The sequence below is a fragment of the Eublepharis macularius genome, chromosome 13 (genome assembly GCF_028583425.1).
Source record: "Eublepharis macularius isolate TG4126 chromosome 13, MPM_Emac_v1.0, whole genome shotgun sequence".
NCBI lineage: Eukaryota > Metazoa > Chordata > Lepidosauria > Squamata > Eublepharidae > Eublepharis > Eublepharis macularius.
Window position 1 is genome coordinate 12,524,086 of NC_072802.1, and position 18,917 is coordinate 12,543,002.

Here is an 18,917-nt window from a genome sequence, read left to right on the forward strand (position 1 = left end):
ACTCTAACTATATTACTTATCTTAGTTAAAAATATAAAGATTACATAAGTAATAATAAGTACATATGCTAAGTAAAACAAAATTACATACATATCCCTTGTAAATATACTATACTAATCCCATAACATATAGTAAAATATACCCCTTTTTAAGCTTAAGTAAGTTTCTATCTCCCCTACTTCTCCAAAGACCACAATTTCCCCTTCATGTCCCACTTTTTTCCCACATATTTCTTAAATTTTTCCCAGCTTGATGTATAATCCAATTCATCATGTTCTTTCAATTTCCTTGTTAATTTGTCCATTTCTGCCATGTTCAAAACTTTCAGAATCCAATCTTCCATAGATAGTATCTCCTGAGTCTTCCACATCTGTGCATAACACATTCTGGCCGCCGTGATCATATAAAACACCATAACTCTGTCCGTTTTATCAAAATCTTCTAGGTTCATACATAATAACAGCAATTCCGGGGTTTTATTTATATTTCTTTGTAAAATATCTGACATAACTTTAACTACATCCCCCCAGAACTGCTTAGCCGACTGCAGGCTATTTCTGTTGCCACCCCCTCAAATCTGCAGAACCAGAATATGATTTTATTGACTTGTAAATTACCTGACCTGGATGGCCCAGGAAAGCCCAAAATCAGAGGGCCAAGCTACACATGACGAATGACACTTGAACGGCAAGTGTATTTCTCCCTGTTCACTTGCCCTCCACTCAATCCACTTGCCGTTCAAGTGTCATTCGTCATGTGTAGCTTGGCCCTCAGAGGCTAAGCAGGGGCCGGCCCCATGGATTGAGACCAACAAGAAAGACCAAGGTTGCTATACAGAGACACTCTATGGCAAACTACCTGTGTTAGTCTCTTGCTTTGAAAACCCCACTGGGGTTGCAAAAAGTGGGCTGTGACATGACAGCACTCTACACATACGCATAAAATCAAAGCATCAACTGGAGAACAGAGTTTGGGTAGGGTTGCCTTGTGGCCTGGAGAAAAATGCTCTGCCCCTTTAATAGACACTTAATGTGTGGAATTAGGCAGCTGAAACTTTTCACAGCATGTAAATAAATAACATCCTGTTAAGCCTTTATTAAAGTGATAGGACATTTTTCTCCAGGCTGGTAGTTGGCAACCCCATATATGGGAGATCATTCATCAACAGGAATAATACTTTTTCTTTACAATATTTAATATACAACTAGGAGGAGAGTGTCCCACTGTGCAGGAAAGCTAGTCTGCACCTCCAAGTTTTTGTGTTTGGACTAGAAAATTACTTAATCCTGTTTTTTTTAAATAAAAAAAACTGGACTGTGTAAAAAGAAATAAACCTGTAAGCAGTCAGCCTGGCCTCCGCCATGTTTGATAGCTATTTAATAGCTACCTGTAATATAAAAATCACAAGGCCCCTGGATTAAATACAGTTTGGTTTGCAAAAGGGAATTCCAGCTACCAGTTGCTGAGTCCCACCCAGGAGATCTAGGCATGAATAGAATGCCGAATGTAAATGCAGAGTGACCAGAGGTGATTAGTTTACAGTCCTCTCAGTTCTGGGTGGAGCCAGAGCAAGAAAGGTCTTGCAGTGTCTTCCCACTTGGCACATTCCTTTCCCTCTTTCCGTGATGAGATCCCCAGCCCATGATTGAGGAGAAATCAATTGGCACCCCCTAAGTTTTTATAATTTGTTCCTGGGAAAGATACATCCCCAAACTAAATTCATCAACTCAGCACCAAGGACATCAATTTGCAAACGCTTCTTTATGATTCAACAGGGGAGCAAAACCTTACTCTTTTGTCCCACCCTGGCAGCAAGCAATCAAGGTAATCAAACCTTTGTTACTCCCAGAAACTGACTGTTGGAGTCTTTGTTCCAATGGTTGGGAGGGCTCTCCTGCCTCAGGGCATATTTTGCCCTGTAAGAATAGCGATCCTTGCCCTATTCAAACTGAGTAGTGCACACTTATTGGATCCGAAGTGTTGCTCCCTTGAGGTTACTCTAAGCCTCTTGCTCTCCTGCCCAAGAACGTGGGACGTTTGAAGCTACTCTCTTCCTTCGTGTATTGGACTACTTTTCAGGAAAGGTAGATATACTTCCCCTCCCTCACTCTATTCCAACTTCTGGCTAGCTTCCTAGGACTCTGTGTGTAACCATTTTATTATTTACTCCTGTGTGCGTATATTTTTCCTCTTTAATAAAATATTGATCTGTGAATCTAAAAGCACCAGCCTCGTTTGCTGTGTTGGGGAAGGGACTCTGTAAAAATTGGTGAAAAGATCCCGTCGTTACCCCTCTCGCATAGCCATCTTCCTTGCTACTAATCCCCCCCCACACAATTCTATTACTCGTAAGGAGACCAATTCAGGTATCAAACCAGTCAATTCAATTCAGAATGCCTTTACTGGCATAACAATGTGAACATGCACAGTCAGCAGGAAGACAAGACCACCGTTACCTGAATATTTAAACCAATCCTCTCCTCTTGGATGCACGACACAGGAATTTAGCCACGGACTCAATGGCCTCATGGTTTTGGGTGAATAATAGGAGGAAAGTGTTACTGACATCAGATTGTCCATCATGATTTTGCAGAAGAGGTTCTAAATATACAGCACGGATATCACAATAGAATAAACAATACAGGAGAATGTGTTCAGTACTTTCCACCTCCCTCAGACCACAAGTACATAGCCTAGTGGAGTATGGGATTTTCTTAAACCTCCCGTACAATACGGCAGAAGGAAGAACGTTAAACCGAGCTAACATGAATGCTCTCCGAAGGTAAGGGGGAAACAAACTAGTCACTTGTAGTTAGATTTTTAGACAAGCTAGATTTTCTGTAGTCTCTCCACAGCAACCCTAAACAACAGCATCTGAAAGACTAAACTAATTCTATGCCCTCCATCCACTAGGCAATGCCACCAAATATGGCTGCTTATTACTTGCTAGTGCATCAACTAACAAATATTCTAGTTATTAAAATATAAAGATCACATTTGTTTTTTTCTGTAGCTTACAGAAGGAACTGGGGAAGGCACTGATAAATATGGCCTTTCTATATATCTTTTAAAAATTTATTATATCACTGCTGGTTTGGGGAATAATCTGGAAATTCACAGTGGATTCAGACATCACGTAATTCAACAGCTCTTTATTTAGCAGGAACACAGAACACAGACAGACTGAACAGAAGCCCTCAATATATATACAGCAGCTCCACCCCAAGAATAACTGATAGCCAATGAGAACACATACTTTACAATACCATCATTTGCATAAACTATATACAATGTATGAAGTAGGCAGGCCACTGATTGGTCTTTATTATAGAGGACCGATTGGCTGCTGCCTTGAGAAAGTAACCAGTGATTTTGCAGGGATTATGGATCAATGAGAATGCAGGCATTGGGAGCCTTGACTGAACCTTAAGCTCAACACAGTATAGTGCATTACAATCAATACACTAAACACCTTAGAAGCAGGGCTCATTTCGAGGGGGAACGCGCAGGAACGATGTTCCGGCAGTTCCCCAAAGAGATCACGTCAGGTGGCCCCACCCACCTGACTCTTGGCCATTTTGGGCCCGTTTCTTCCTGGATTGGGGCTGAAACAGCCCGGATCTGGCCTCTGATGGGTGGTGGATCACTCCCGCTCAGCAGCATCCCGATCCTGACCATTTTGGACCCCTTTTCGGCCATTTTCAGCCCCTTTTTGCCATTTTGGGCCAAATTTTGGCCCTGAATGGCCAGGATTGGGTCCAAAACAGCCAGGATAGGTGATGTCAGGGGGTGTGGTATATGCAAATCAGTTATGCTAATGAAACATTTCTGGTGATGTCAAGGGGCGTGGCATATGCTGATAAGTTATGCTAATGAGTTATGCTAATGAGTTCCTTCAGCTCTTTTTCTACAAAATGACCCCTGCTTAGAAGCCTTGCTCGGCCAACTCAGCCCAGTACATAACACACAGGAAGGAATGAGATACCTTTTCTTAAAATTACTTACTTTTATATACTGGCAAAGTCTTAAAAAACAGAAAACACAAGACAGGGGTACCAATTACTTCTATAGTGCCTCCAGGGAACAAGGAAGCAAAACATTCTATACCTGTCAATCACAACCATAACTTGTCTCATTGGCTGGAACAAAGGGGAGGAGACTGGGCCTTTTTTCTACTGCATCAAGTAAGCAGAAAATAAACTTCACATTTTTGCCTTTTATCTCTGGAGCTAGAAGGCCTAGTGAGCAATCTTGAGCAGGTCTACTCAGAAATAAGTCTCATCTTATTCAATGGGCTTACTCCCAGGTGAGAACCCTTGAAAAACTGACTTCTTTCTAAAATGAGAGCTCCTAATCCGAGTTCCGATTCTAGAAAAAATCGAGCCAACCTACCTTAAGCCTAGGCCTAGTGCAATCCCAATGGTTCAGAGATTAGGAGCCAACTTTGCTTACACGTATTCTCCTTTCGTCTACCCAGGTAAATACCATTATCTCTTCTGTGCTTTAACCATGGCAGAATGGTAAATCTGCAGGGACGGGGTAGTCCAGGGATAGGGCATTTGTTTTGCATGCTGAGGGCCATAGGTTTGATCACTGGCAACTGTTAGATGTTGCAAAAGACCATTCCCCACCTGAGACCCTGGAAAATTACTGGTAGTCAGTGTGATGATTTTAAGGGTGTGTGTGTCTTTAAATGCTTAGTGTGGTACAGATGAAGAGTGGGAGTGAGAGAGAGGGAGAGGGAGATGACTGGTTGATGACTGTGAGGATGGGTGGAGTGAAAGGCTGGGCCAAGCAGGCAAGCTGTGTGGACGCCTGAGGGAGTCGCATTCCAGTTCATTTAGGCAACCTGTGTGGAAGCCTGAACTGTGTGTGTCTGTGAGAGAACGCCCTGTCCAAAGCAGGCAAACTGTGTGTGTGCCTGAGAGGGAAATCTTTGTGTATACCTGCATGACTGAGCCTATGTGAGGAAACTAAGAACTGAGAACTGTCTTTGAAACCGTCAAGCTTAAGTACTAGACTAAAACCAATATGCTTCTTGTAAAAATAAAAGGTGTTTTGTTGTTGTTGTTCATCCCAGAGTATATGTCGTTCCTATATATCCCATTCCTATCCTCAGGGCCACATAGTCCCATGAAGGAGCCTGACGCTTGGGCATGTTATTAAAAGGGAAATAACTATTTTGGAATATTATTCCTGGTGGCAGCAATCTACTCAAAGAGTGTAAGAAGCAGGTTAAAGGCAAAATCTAACTGAGAAAGGAAGGGGCCCGTAACAGTATACAGTACTGAGTGAGAGGGGCCAGTGATGTGATTCTAATGCAGAATAAGTAACTCAAGTAGCCAAGTCCCCTTACCTGCCTGGCACAGGGGGGAGACCTGGCGCTCACCTTCGCATGCACACTCTCGGGCCTGCGCGATGGCCTCAAAGTGATATCATCATGCAAAGTGACATCATCATGGGAGCATGTGCACTTCACACTGGGGGCTACGTATGGGAGCTACAAGCGGGAGCTCTCCTGGGCCCAAATCAGCCCAGTGCGAAGCATGGGAGCTCTCCCAACGTGGTGTGATGGCGTCACTCCCAGGAGTAACGTTGCTGCACCACCCTGGGAACGTGCCCTGAAGGCCTGTTCCCCCACCTCCCCCCCCCCCCGGGGCCAGGTGAGTGGGGGATCCCCCACCCCACCGGGGGAACAGCAGCCATATAAGTAACTATCACATATATCCATATCCATCAACTGCAACAAGGTACACCAGTTGGGATTGCCCCACGACTAGCATTTAAAGCCAAGGCTTGAAGTGGGTTTGCAAACAGGGTAGCCAACAACATGGAGAGAGAAAAATATCCCATCCCTTTAATGAAGGATTAATGGGGTGTTACTTAGATGATGTTACTTACCAGCGTGCCATGAAAAGTATCAGCTGCTCATTTGTAAACATTTATTTTATCTGTTTCATTTATGTCCCTGCCTTTCTCCCCAATGGGAACTCAAAACAACTTAAGATTTTTCTCCTCTCCTCCATATTATCCTCACAACAACCCTGAGAGGTAGGTTAGGGTGAAAGAATGTGACTGGCCCAAATTACCCAGCTAGCTTCCAGGACAGAGTGGATTCAAATATGGGTTTCCCAGCTCCTAGGCCAACCCTCTAAACACTGCAAGGAACAGGCCTGTTGGTCACCCCATTTGCAAACCCTAGTAGCCCAAGTCCTGTCCCCTCTGCCACTTAGACAGTGATAAAGATATAATATCCATTGTTTGTATCATACAGCTTATAAACCACCATACTATTCTAACTACCATACTATTCTAAGTTAGCAGGTAGATACTACACAGCTGTGAATTCCTACTCTTTACCTTCCTCCCCTGCATTTTGTCTAGATTGAATTTAGTCTTGGTTATGTTGTCTAGACCGCAAAATGTCTTGTGTGAACGTGCTGCACCAGGAGCATTTTCCATGCAAAACTGCATTGCAACCAACAGGAACCCGAAATGTTTGCAACTTGAGGGTGAGACAGATGAATAATTATGCAAACAATGATTCACTCTTGCTGCATCTATTTTCATTGCTTCTATTTCTGTTTTCTTTCCAGCATCCCACCCCACCCTGTCATTCTTATGAGCTAGGTATCTTCATCTTGCATGACTGTTGTTCATAACCATGATAAGCAAAGACGAGTTCTAGACAAGGCTGTCAAAGCTACCCTGATCCTGAAAAGGCCTTTAAAGGTTGTCAATCCCTTGCAGTTAGGTCCCTCAAGCCCTCCACAGTTAACACACAGGTGTTCCAGTTGAAGTAGCTTTATTGACATCCATACAGTACAGGTGTTCACCCGAAGGTGGCAATTGGCAGAAGTGACAATTCAAACAAAGGCATAACTAATTATAGGGGAAACTTCCCGCCCTCCCGGGTCCGTTGACATTCTGGTGCGAAACCCCAAAGAGGTTGCATGGGAACAGATTAGTTTAGACTACATGAAGTACAAAGCAAAATAGCCCAGTCTCTGGGAAAGTTACAGTATTTGCTGCTAGCAGCTCTCCTCAAGGACACTTGCTGGAAAAAGTGAAGGTACATATTTTCAGTAGATAATGGAGGGGCCCCCACTGGCTCTCCTGCAATTAATATCAGAAGTTAAGATACTCTCAGATGATCACACAGAGCTACAGCATATAATTCTGGCAAACAGTACAAAACACCATTGACCATTTATAAAATGCAGAATACAATCATGGCAGGTATGCTGGCATACATGACAGGTTAGATGCTCATTTAAACTTGCGGGAGACGAATTGAGTGAACTGGAGTGGGTCTGTTGGGAATTAAGAGGAAATCACCTAAACTCTCTCATCACCACATTCCTTAAGCTCTATTTCTCTCTATGAACAGATGGCTGCACCTGTCTGTGAAGTGTTTGGTGTGGACAGTATCTTCCATAGACTGCAAAGTACAATCTCATCAGTGTGGATCAAGAAAAAACCACCGTTGCCCAAGAGGAACATCCGTCAATCCCTGCTGGAGTGTCAACTCCAGTCATTCCAATGCAGGATTCTACGGCTCAGATGGATTTCAAGGCGATCCAAGACACAGCTTTCCTCTGGTCAACCAAGCATGGTTTGTGTAAGCTTTGCTGTTTGTTCACCATTTTCGCAAAAGCTCTCAACCTCGAAGAGGAGAGATTTGCTTATTTGTTTGGTTGTAGTCCACATTCCAACTCTATGATTCTATGACAAGTAAAGACGACCCTTCACGTGCAACGATGGGGCCGCTGCTGACCCCTGGCAGAGGGAAGAGCTTGAAGGTGCATTGGCTCTGCTCTTTCCTTCAGGTACTTCTCACAGCCAGGAATAGATTGCCCAAGGAAGAGCTAGTATAGCCTCTAAGATGCTCTCTCCTTTCTAGGTAGGGACACCCAAGAAAGGAACTGGGTTCTGCTCAGTTTCATGCATTGTCTGTTAGCAGTCAGATGCGCTCCCCACACTGAAAGGGTATGTTTATGAATATGGAATACCATAAACCCCTTGCCGTAAGTCCAAGGCACTGCCTGGCCCAAGGCAGAGGGGATGCCAGCTGGCCTGGAGACTGGAAAGTTACCAGGACATGAGTCAGAGGGGGAGATAACTGAGCGATAGCCCCCACACCCTGGAGAGAAGCAGCGATAACGAGACTTCCTGAGAAAACTCCCTGCCTAATCCCATCAACACCTTCCTCTACCTCCCCTCTCCCACTTACCCAATCAGGGCTATTCCGCACATCTGATAACCTCCCTATCCGGTGCTTGCCAAGTCATCAAGCAATATTTTCACCTATAGACCATCCCAGATAATCATATGAAACCACACCTAAGCTATTGTCTTACCTCCAGACAAGTCATCAAGTCATTGTTTCAGGGAGCAATATGTCAGCATTCCCCCAGAGAACGTTTTGCCCTCTAACTGGGCTTCCCAGCCATGTGCTCTGTGTGTGTATGCCTTCTGGAGCCGAACACACACACCCAAACTCATTTGGGCCTCTCTTCTTCCGTGAAACGCGGGTTATCTTGCTGCTCCTCCATGGACCTCTTCCTCTTCAAAACTGGTATTTATCACCCTTTCCCTGAAACTGCTTTCCCATTTCATTACTGTTTTCCTAGTTAGTCCTGTATGTATGCTGTGTGTGGTTTTCTGTATGTTTGCTTTTTATTCCTCTGTTAATAGAGAAACCTTTCCGGTTGAAGATCAGCCTATATAGTAGAGAGTTCTCTAACAGAACAATCCCTGTAATCATTGGAGGAGATTGCAAGTTACCTGCCCCCCCCCGCCCCCTTGCCCGTCTCCTTTAATGCGCATTCCCCCATCTAATGAAGGAGACTTCCTATTTGGGTAGTATGTCAGCCTGCAGCTGGGGGGGGAGGCATTTTGCCCAGAGCCCCCCAAACCTGACGCCTGACACTCAAGGAACAAGAATATTTGTACAGATCTGAATGCCCGCCACAGGCTGAAACTCTGAAGCAGCGAGGCTTTCTGAGCTGCCTTGCTTGTGCTAGCAAAAAAAAAAAGTGTAGCTTTCTTAAAAATATGAGCTTAATGCGCTGGGAAAACCTTGCCAGTGCGCATATACTTTTGGCTCTGGAGACACACTTTTATTCCTCTGACAGGGCTGATAGCCAAGATTCACTTGTTTGAGGCAAAGCGGAGTGGGGGTGGGGGTGGGACTTGACACATCCTGTAGCAGAGGACTTAACCCTCCGTTGCATATCTGTTTAGTTGGCCCTGCTTGCTTTTGCAGGCTCAGATATGCCACTTTGGCTCCTTGAAGCTCCATCCTAGTTCTCTATCCTAGCTCAAATGATTGATGTTTGGAGGCAGGTGAGGCTGATGGAGCATCACATTTCTTCTTTCCTTGTGCAATTATTGTATAGGTGTTAATTCTACCATAATGGCTGTCCTAGGGCAGAGCAAATGAGATCCAGTGCTCCGATCCCAGCGTAGGATGGAGAAATGTGGGTTCACATCCTCACTCTGCCATGGAAGCTCACTGGATGACTTTTGGCCAGTCTCTCTCTCTCAGCCCAACCTACCTCACAGATAGATCAAGATGGGTAGCTGTGTTAGTCTGTCTGTTGCAGTAGAAAAGAACAAGAGTCCAGTAGCACATATAAGACTAACAAAATTTGTGGTAGGGATAGAATCGAGACCTAGGCTTCCTGTCTCATTACTAATGCTGATTTCTTCATACCCATTACTCCACCCAATCCAGTCACACCTGCTATAGTCATTCACTAGTGATTGTCATTTACCTGCTATTTTCATTTGGCATTTGAAATCTCTCCACTCTCCAAGATATAAGGACAGATAGACTCACATTCTACCTGTATCTGAAGAAGTGAGCTGTGACTCGTGAAAGCTCATACCCTACCACAAATTTGGTTAGTCTTATAGGTGCTACTGGACTCTTGCTCTTTTCTACTGCTACCTCACAGGGTTATAGTGAGGATAAAATGGAGGAGGGGAGGGCCATGTATAATGAACATGTTGGAGGAAGGATGAGAGAAAAAGGAATGATAGATGTGGAGGGAAAGGGGTGCAGGGCTAATATTTCAAATTAGTTGCAGCGTGTTTCACCTTTAGAGTTGGAAAGAACACCAAAAGATCATCCAGCAGCCCAACCCATGTTATAGCTCAGTTAATGGTATGTAATATCTGACTGAACCAGAGCCTGGAATTCCAACTGGGATGGGAGCCTTTCAGAACAAACCCAAGACCCACTCCATTCCAGAAGGCTCCAAGTCTGTTGTGAAAATATTCCTTCATTTATTGAAAAGAATCTTTTCTTCCCCTATCTGCCGTCAACTTTAAAGGCAGTGTCTGGACCAAAAGCAATCAAATCACAAATAAATAATCAATTCAGTGATATATTGTTGAAGGCTTTCAGGGCTGGAGAACATTAGTTGTAGATTTTCCAGGCTGTATGGCCGTGGTCTTGGCATTGTAGTTCCTGACGTTTTGCCAGCAGCTGTGACTGGCATCTTCAGAGGTGTAGCACCGAAAGACTCAGTCTCAATGTGTGGAGAAGATATTAGCAGGTAATTTATATCTACTCAGGATGGTGGGTTTGGGCTGAGTCATCCTGTAAGGGTTTCCCAGCATGTGGAATGCTAATAGGGGGAAGCTTCACTGTATCCTGAGCAGGTACTTTTGCATATGGATTAGTGGTTGATATGCTAATCTTATCTGCAGGGCTATTGTAAGATGTCGGGTATTTTGTTAGTCTGGTGTTTTTCAGGACTGTAAACCATGCCCTGTTCATTCTTAAACTCTCTTCTTTCCTGTTGAAATTGTGCTTATGCTTATGAATTTCAATGGCTTCCCTGTGCAATCTAACAAAGTAGTTGGATGTGTTGTCCAGTATTTTAGTGTCCTGGAATAAGATACTGTGTCCTGTTTGAGTTAGGCTATGTTCAGCCACTGCTGATTTTTCAGGTTGGCCAAGTCTGCAATGTCTTTCATGTTCTTTTATTCTTGTCTGGATGCTACGCTGTGTGGTCCCGATGTAAACTTGTCCACGGCTGCAGGGTATGTTGTATACTCCTGTAGAGGTGAGGGAGTCTCTCCTGTCCTTTACTGATCGTAGCATTGGTTGTATTTTTCTGGTGGGTCTGAATACTGTTTGTAGGTTGTGCTTTTTCATAAATTTTCCCATCTGATCAGTGATTCCTTTGATATATGGCAAAAACACTTGCCCTGTGGGAGACTGTTTTTCCTTAGTTTTTTTATTTATCCTTGGTTTAGTTGCTCTTCTGATTTCATTTCCGGAGTAGCCATTTGCTTGAAGTGCATGGTTTAGATGATTAATTTCCTCGTTGAGAAAGTGCGGTTCACATATCCATCTTGCATGGTCTACTAATGTTTTTATTATGCCTCTTTTCTGTCGAGGGTGGTGATTGGAGTTTTGGTGTAAGTACCGATCTGTGTGAGTTGGTTTCCTGTAGACCTTGTGACCTAATTGAAAGTTTTCTTTCCAGATGACCAAGATATCTAGAAATAGGAGTTTACCCTCGATTTCTTTTTCCATGGTGAATTGTATGTTCGGGTGGATATTGTTGAGGTCGTTTAAAAACTCCATCAGTTCTTCCTCACCATAGCTCCAAATGATAAAGGTATCATCCACAAACCGGAACCAGACTGTAGGTTTGTGGGGTGCTGATTCTAAAGCTGTTTTTTCAAAATATTCCATGTAGAAGTTTGCTATAACTGGGCTGATAGGGCTTCCCATGGCCACCCCATCCATCTGTTCATAGAATTTGTTATCCCATTGGAAGTATCTGGTTGTCAGACAATGGTGGAATAAGGCTGTTACATTCTCTGGAAAAACCTGATTAATAAGTGTGATTGTGTCTTTTACCGGAACCTTAGTAAAAAGGGATACAACATCAAAACTGACGAGTATGTCCTGTGGGTTGAGTTTCCAGAGGACTGTTTTTGTTGATGAAGTGTGCTGAATCGGAAAAACCACGTCTTACAGCAGAAGTGCCCTTTTGTCAACTGGCCTCTCATTCTACAGGGAAATTTTCTTATCCTTGCAGTATGTTGCATCTCACTTATTTTAGGGTGGGGAAAGAAAACAAAGCTTGTGGGAGAGGTCTTATGGTTTGCATCAGATCATGTGGGGAGAATTGGTCCTTTAGCACCCAAACCATAAAGGCTTTAAAGATAAGAGGCAGTGCCTTGAACTGGATCTGGAAACAAACTGGTAACCAGTACAGCTGATATAAGATTGCAGTCTTACAAGAAGTCTGACTGACTCCCATCAGTAGACAAACTGCTGAATTCTGGACTAGCTGCCGTTTCCAAATTATCTTCAAAGGCCCCACATAAAGTGGTATTACAGTGATCTAGTTCTGAGGTTACAGTAGCATGGATCAGTGTAGCCAGATCCGCTGTGTCCAAAAGAGAGTGGTGTCACCAACCCAGAGGAAACTGAAAAAGGCATTCTTAACTACCACACCCTCCTGTTTTCTAAACACAAGACTGAGCCCAGCATTACTCCAACTCTTTATAAAATCTACCAGCCTTCATGAAATCCTGTCTAGGATAGACAATGAGATGTCCTCAAAGACACCTGCTTTTCCAACCAACATCATGTCCATTTTATACAGATTTTTTAAACTTCAGCTTGATTGAGTCCAGTAGCACCCTAAAGATCAATGAGATTTCCAGGTCAAGAACTTTCAAGAGTCTCGTTCCATTCACCAGATCTGGCAAAGGGAGCTTGACTCTTGAAAGCTTCTACCCTGGAAATCTTATTGGTCTTCAAGATGCTACTGGACTCAAATCTAACTCTTCTATTGCAGATCAACACAACTACCCACCTGAAACTAATGTCGGCTTGCTTATCCTGAGCCGCTTGGCCCTGGCCTCAAGGCGGCAGCATTCAGAGGCAGAGGCAGACTTACATTTTTGGGGCCCTGAAGCTTGAACTGTTATGGGGGCCCCTTCTCAACCAGCGCCAACAGGGCAACATCCGACAAGGTCCAAAGGGCCTTGCTGCCCTTGCAAGGACATCTAGGCCCAAATGGCAGAGGTGGTGGGGTGGAGCCCTTGAAAATAAGCCATACAGCGAGCCCCTTCCCAACAGCAATGAGATCTGGGTAACTGACCTGAATTGAGAATTCAGACATCTTTATATGGTTCTGATTGGCTAAGGGCTAAGCTGTAGAACTACTAAGCTGTGCACCAATGACAGATTCACGGATCCAGCTGCCAAAATGTAGGCTATGAATAGATACCGGCGAGCTCAGCGAACCCGCACAGCTGGGGGGCTGGGTGCTAAAAGCCCCTGAGAAAATGTTGAAATTTTGACCAATTACAGGGACATTTTAAGGCCGTATGAAACAGGTATTAGAGCATATTCTAAGGTCAATATTAAGTACTTCAACCCCATTGGCTTATGATTTTTTCACTAAAATAGCCTTATTTTAATAACGAACACTTTAAAAACTCCATCAATTTTATTGAAAAATTCACTCATTAAAAATAAAGTTGTTTCAGGGCTCCGCCAGGATTAGGGGCCCTTAAGCTTCATTAGTTCCATAGTAAATCCACCCCTGTTCAGAGGCTTAGAAAACTGATAGTACGCAGCCCCAACTCTCCCAATGGTCTTACATAATGATTGAACGACAGCTCCCTAAGAGACCCCATATGTCAGCTCCTGGGGAGCAGATATCATATCTCTGCTTGCCACTCCTTTTACCATCTCTGTTCCTAACACTCTCTGCACCCAATCCTATCCTGCCTGTAGGATCTAGTTGACGGATTTCCTGGTTCATGGGAGTTGGGCAGAGAAGAGCATCCTTCAGAGCACAAAAAGGGAGACAGAGCAGGTGAATTTAATTTGATTGGATTGCTAATCAGAAGGAATCTTTTTCAAAGGCTTTCTGGATCATGGTCAAGAGATGACACATATTCTACAAGGAGAAAAGTCCTGGAAACTTTTGCATGCCAAGCAGCACGTGCCGCACCACTAAGCAGAGCTAGTTGGAGGTGTTTTGTCACCCCGAGCAAGGGGCACCCATCTCCTTGGGGCCTGTGCTGGTGCCAGCCGAGGCAATGCCACAGGTCAGCAGTGGCACTGATCCAGGAGAGTATGCCAATCACCTCCCTCGCTACTAATGGCTGGGAGGGAGCCAAACCTCTGTGGAGCAGCAGTGCCTTTTTCCTTGTGCCCCCAGAAACAGTCACTGGTATGGCTTGAATGCAGAACCGGCTCAGCTCCTAAGCCATGGCATCGATTTCCCAGTAATTAGTATTAAACTACTTATGTACAAATGCGACGTCAAGTCATAACCAGCTAATCAAGGGAAAGTGGGAAGCAGAGGTGGCCTTCTTTGGTGTTCTCTTGCCCAAGTACCAACCCTGCTTACCTTCCGAGATCAGACGAGACTGGGTTATACCAGGCCACCTTGCCTCCCATTAGACTACTTACAAAAGCATAAAATTTGATACCAATGGATGTGATTTCCCCCCAAAGCGAGCTTGTCCAGTTGTCTACCATGATTCATGTTTCTATTGCTTCCCTTCCATTAACCTGTGAATCTGGTTGCAGCATGTTCTTATTTTCAACCTTCAAAGAAAAAGGAATCAAATGAATTGTAAAGGGGGGAAAGAGGGGGGTTTTGGGCGGGGGGACAAGAAACGGAAGAAAGCAGCCAAAAGAACTTCAGAACATGGATTTTCTAAAGTTTGAATTCATGTTCTGATGGTATTGTATCAGCACAATGTGACTTCTCCCACCTATCGTTTCGCATGGTAAACACTACGAGTGCATGCGCACACACACATTTGCAACGAGCATATGTGCACATGCCCAAACCCCCACAAAATGATACATCTCTCACATAGAGGGGCATATCTCAGCAAATGTTTGGCAATGCATGTGAGTCATAGTCAGAGGACTTAACTGGATTTCAGATGGGACTTGTGCTAAACGTTACTGCCCTGGGATTTTTTTTTAAGCAGCAAGAGGTAGGCTGATAAGAGATCATTTGGGCCTGGACTGAAGGGGTCTGTGATAATGTAGGGCACGACAAACCCCTTGATAGCAGACAGAGGCAAGCCTGTGTCGGTACAAGGGCAAGAAACTCAATGGGAATGAAAAACAAATCCCCCTGCCTGCCTCCCACCATGTCTACACAGCTTCAGAAAGCCTTCTCCAATTGCTAGCAGTAGCCCTATGCACAAGTTCCAGTGCGCACGCATATTGTCTAGCCCTGTTCTCATGTTACAGTGGATGCACGCACATCCTGCGTGCATGTGCAGACAATTGTTTGTAGGAAAGAGCCAAAGATGCGTTTTCACTTTACAAATGAAACTGAGGACCAGTACTTGTGGGGCTTATATCCGACTTCAACGGTACATGCACTGGCTACAACATGAGAACTACTCAACACACATATAAAGAAAAATCAAGTGAACACTGTACACAGAAGCCCTGTAGAGTCTGTATACAGAAATAAATTGGATTTGTCTGTATACAGAGTTAGGGGGATGCGCTGCAGTTTTAGAGATGCAGGTTCCAGGCCTGCCTCTTCCTTTTGTTTCGTTGCTGGCCAAAAGGTGGGCCTTTGCCTGATTTTTTATTAGTAGGATTTGAATACTCTGTCCTGTTTCCCAAACAGTATTTATCCCCAGAAGCTACTGGGAGATGACAAGAATGCTTTCTGTGAATGTCCTCCCCCTGAGCTCCCCATTCCGTGCAAAAAACGGCTTGCTCCTTGGGACATCCCACCCACCCCCTGGGACCTGAACCCTTGCCTGGGAGTAGCTCTGGCCTTTCCCTGAGGCTTCCTCTGCCAGAGGAGCTGTGGAGGGATCTGGATCGGGGTGGCTGGACTGCTCATGCCTCTTTCCCTGCACAGCAGCTTGCCAAGGAGGTTTGTTTGCAGAGGAGGTTGAACCCCCATCTGTGGAGCTCTCCGGTGTGTGGCAGTTCCAGATCTCAGCCAAGGGCATTTTGCTCCCCGGATGGGCAGCATAACCAGTCTCAGGAGTCTGGGTGGGCACAGGTTGTTGGCCCAGGATCAGGTGAACTCTGTACAAATTAGGCAGGAAAGGGGGGCTGGCAACAGTTCATTTTATTACCCTGTGCTCCCATCAGCTTCCAAAGCCATTTTCTTAGTATGCCCAAGGGGCAGCCCACTTCTTCGCCAGGCACACTCCAGGCCTCCTTATCACCTCTATAACCTACTCATGCACGGCCACGCCTTGCTGGCGGGCACCCTCTTGCTGCTCCCACCTCTACCTTCCAGTGCTCCCATCTGTCCCTGCCACTGATCTGTCCCTGCCACTGATCTGCCACATATACTGCAATCTGGCCTTGTCCTTCTGGGGTGCCATTTCCAGCACCCCAGGTTGAGGACCTTCCACCATACTTTCCCGCCTTGTGCTCTGTGGGAGGGAGGGGGTACGGTGATGGGCTGGCATCACATGTCATTGGTTTGGTTCCATATATTTATGACATGGAGATGTCATTGGCAGGCTGCTCCACGGTGATGGTGTTGCTGTGGGCTTCAGTGCAATTACTAGACTCTTAGCTCCTTGGAGACGATGTTTTGGGGGTGATTGGTTGGTTTGCAGCTTCTTTTCTCGACTGAAAAAGTGTTGGATACTGATAAGCTGGCAGCTGGCACTTAGGTCTGGACTGTAATTTAAATGGTTAACCAATGAAGCCTGCAGCTTTAGCTAAAAGGGGCATTGTTGTGGCTTGAAACCTTGGAAAGACCACTTGGCAACTTCTATTTTTCTTTTTTTACAATGTGCACAAGGTGTTCTTTGGCTGCACTAAAAGGCAGAAGCCTTTGGCAAAGTCCAAATATCTGTCACAGTGATGCATCGTTGTGAATGTAGCTCACTCCCTGAATGCTTCAGCGAGTGGCTGCTGTTTGCAGCAGTGGAGCACCTCAAGGGCAACAGCCCAGCTTTCTCCTTTAACATGTGGGTGTCAGGAAGGGATCTGACCAGGACCAGCACGAGGACTCAGTGTGGTCAGACCTACCACCAGCAGAAGACACTCAGTCACTCGGCCACTTTCAGCAGCGGAAGAAGCAAAGCGCAAGTGAGCGGCATGCTCTTCTGCTGCCATCAGGAAATCAGAAACTGCCCCATGGAAAGGCCAATGGAACAAGATCCCGTTTCCTTGGAGGAGGAGGAGGAGGAGGAGGAGGAGGAGGAAGAATAGGGCCATGATTCTTTTGCACTCCCTTTCGATGTACTGGCACCATTCAAATGAAAAGGAGCATAAGAGATGTGTTCTGCTTCATTCAGTATAGCCACAACTGGAAGGGAAAAGGGAGTTTGGGTAGAGGGACTGAGGGATAACCTGTCCCAAAGGTCCATTAAAAACCCGCAGCCGGCACCTAGGGAAGATGGCTTCCCTAGCAACTTGTCAACACAGTGGAAATGCGCACCTGGTGGGGGGAGAGGTATTTCCTGGAATCAGATTGTGGGAAGGGCCAAAATACAATGGAATTTGGGTGCCCCGCTACCGTTTCAGGGTTCAGGTTCAAATGTTTCCAGGATTCCAGAATTATTCAGGTTCCATTTTTCCCTATTGGGGGGACTTTGTTGGGTGGTGGTGTCTATTTTTCAACCCAATGGCACCAAAATAGCCGAGGGAGTAGTTCTACCTGCCCACTAAAGAACAAGATGCCCCCAGCTACGCTACTGTACTTGCAGGGCTGTAAACTGGGAGGAAAAACAGACCCACCTCCTCAAAGGAGGGAGAGAAGGACAAGGAGCCAGCTGAACTCAAAGCTCTGCCTCGCTTGGGCCATCTGGGAGAGCCACCTTCCCCAGGCAAGATTTATGCTGCTCAAGAACTGCCCTCCCTGCACCACGTGATACTCACCCAATTAGATCCAATTGGAAGGGAGAGGTTCCACTGCCTGGGAAATTGGGAGACTCAAAGGAAAACAAGGTGCCTGTTACTGTTGCAGGTAAGCACCCAAGCATGAAAAACTACACAGATTTTTGGAGTATGTGTGAAAGGCCTAAGAATCCTGGATTTGTGAACCTTTTCCGGAAACAATGACCCAAGACAGCTATTTTCATGTATGTTTTTAGTTCAGGAATTCCAGAATGCACACCTGTGGAGCTGAAAGGAGAAAATGACAGGGGAGTGGTGATTTTGAGGGGGCAAATAACCAGGCTGGAGAGGCTGCCTTTTTCAGCCGGGAGTCTGGAGAATCTGCAGGTACACAGAGCCTGGTGGGGCAGAATCATCAGTAGCAATATTGGCCAGGAGTCAGGCTTGGCTGGAGGTAAGCTCCAGGACCTTGGAGAACTCCAAGAGGGATTAGTTGTGCTAATAGCTGCCAGAGACCAACTGAGCTCTTAAATACTGGAGCCAGCTCAGACAAAGACAGCTAGGCCTTGCTCTCCCGGGGCAGTTCCCAAAGAGCCCTTGTTCACACTTGGAGCCTTGCAATCATGCAGTCTTCTTCAACCTCCTGCCTGGTGCTCTGGTGTTTCCACTAAGACCTGGTGATAAACCTGGAGGCTGTTGAGAGGGCTTTGGTACAACCAGGTACTCTGGTTGCATAATTGCGGGGTGGGGGGGGAGAGTAAAAGATAAAGGTCATTGTGCAAGCACTGAGTCATTGCTGACCCATGGAGGGACGTCACATCACAATGTTTTCTTGGCAAACTTTTTGTTATGGGGTGGTTTGCCATTGCCTTCCCCAGTCATCTACACTTTACCCCCAGGAAACTGGTTACTCATTTTACCGACCTCGGAAGGATGGAAGGCTGAGTCAACCGTGAGCTGGCTACCTGAACCCAGCTTCTGCCAGGATCGAACTCATGTCATGGGCAGAGCTTGGGCTGCAGTACTGCGGCTTACCACTCTGCGCCACGGGGCTCTTAATTGGGGGGTGGGGCCG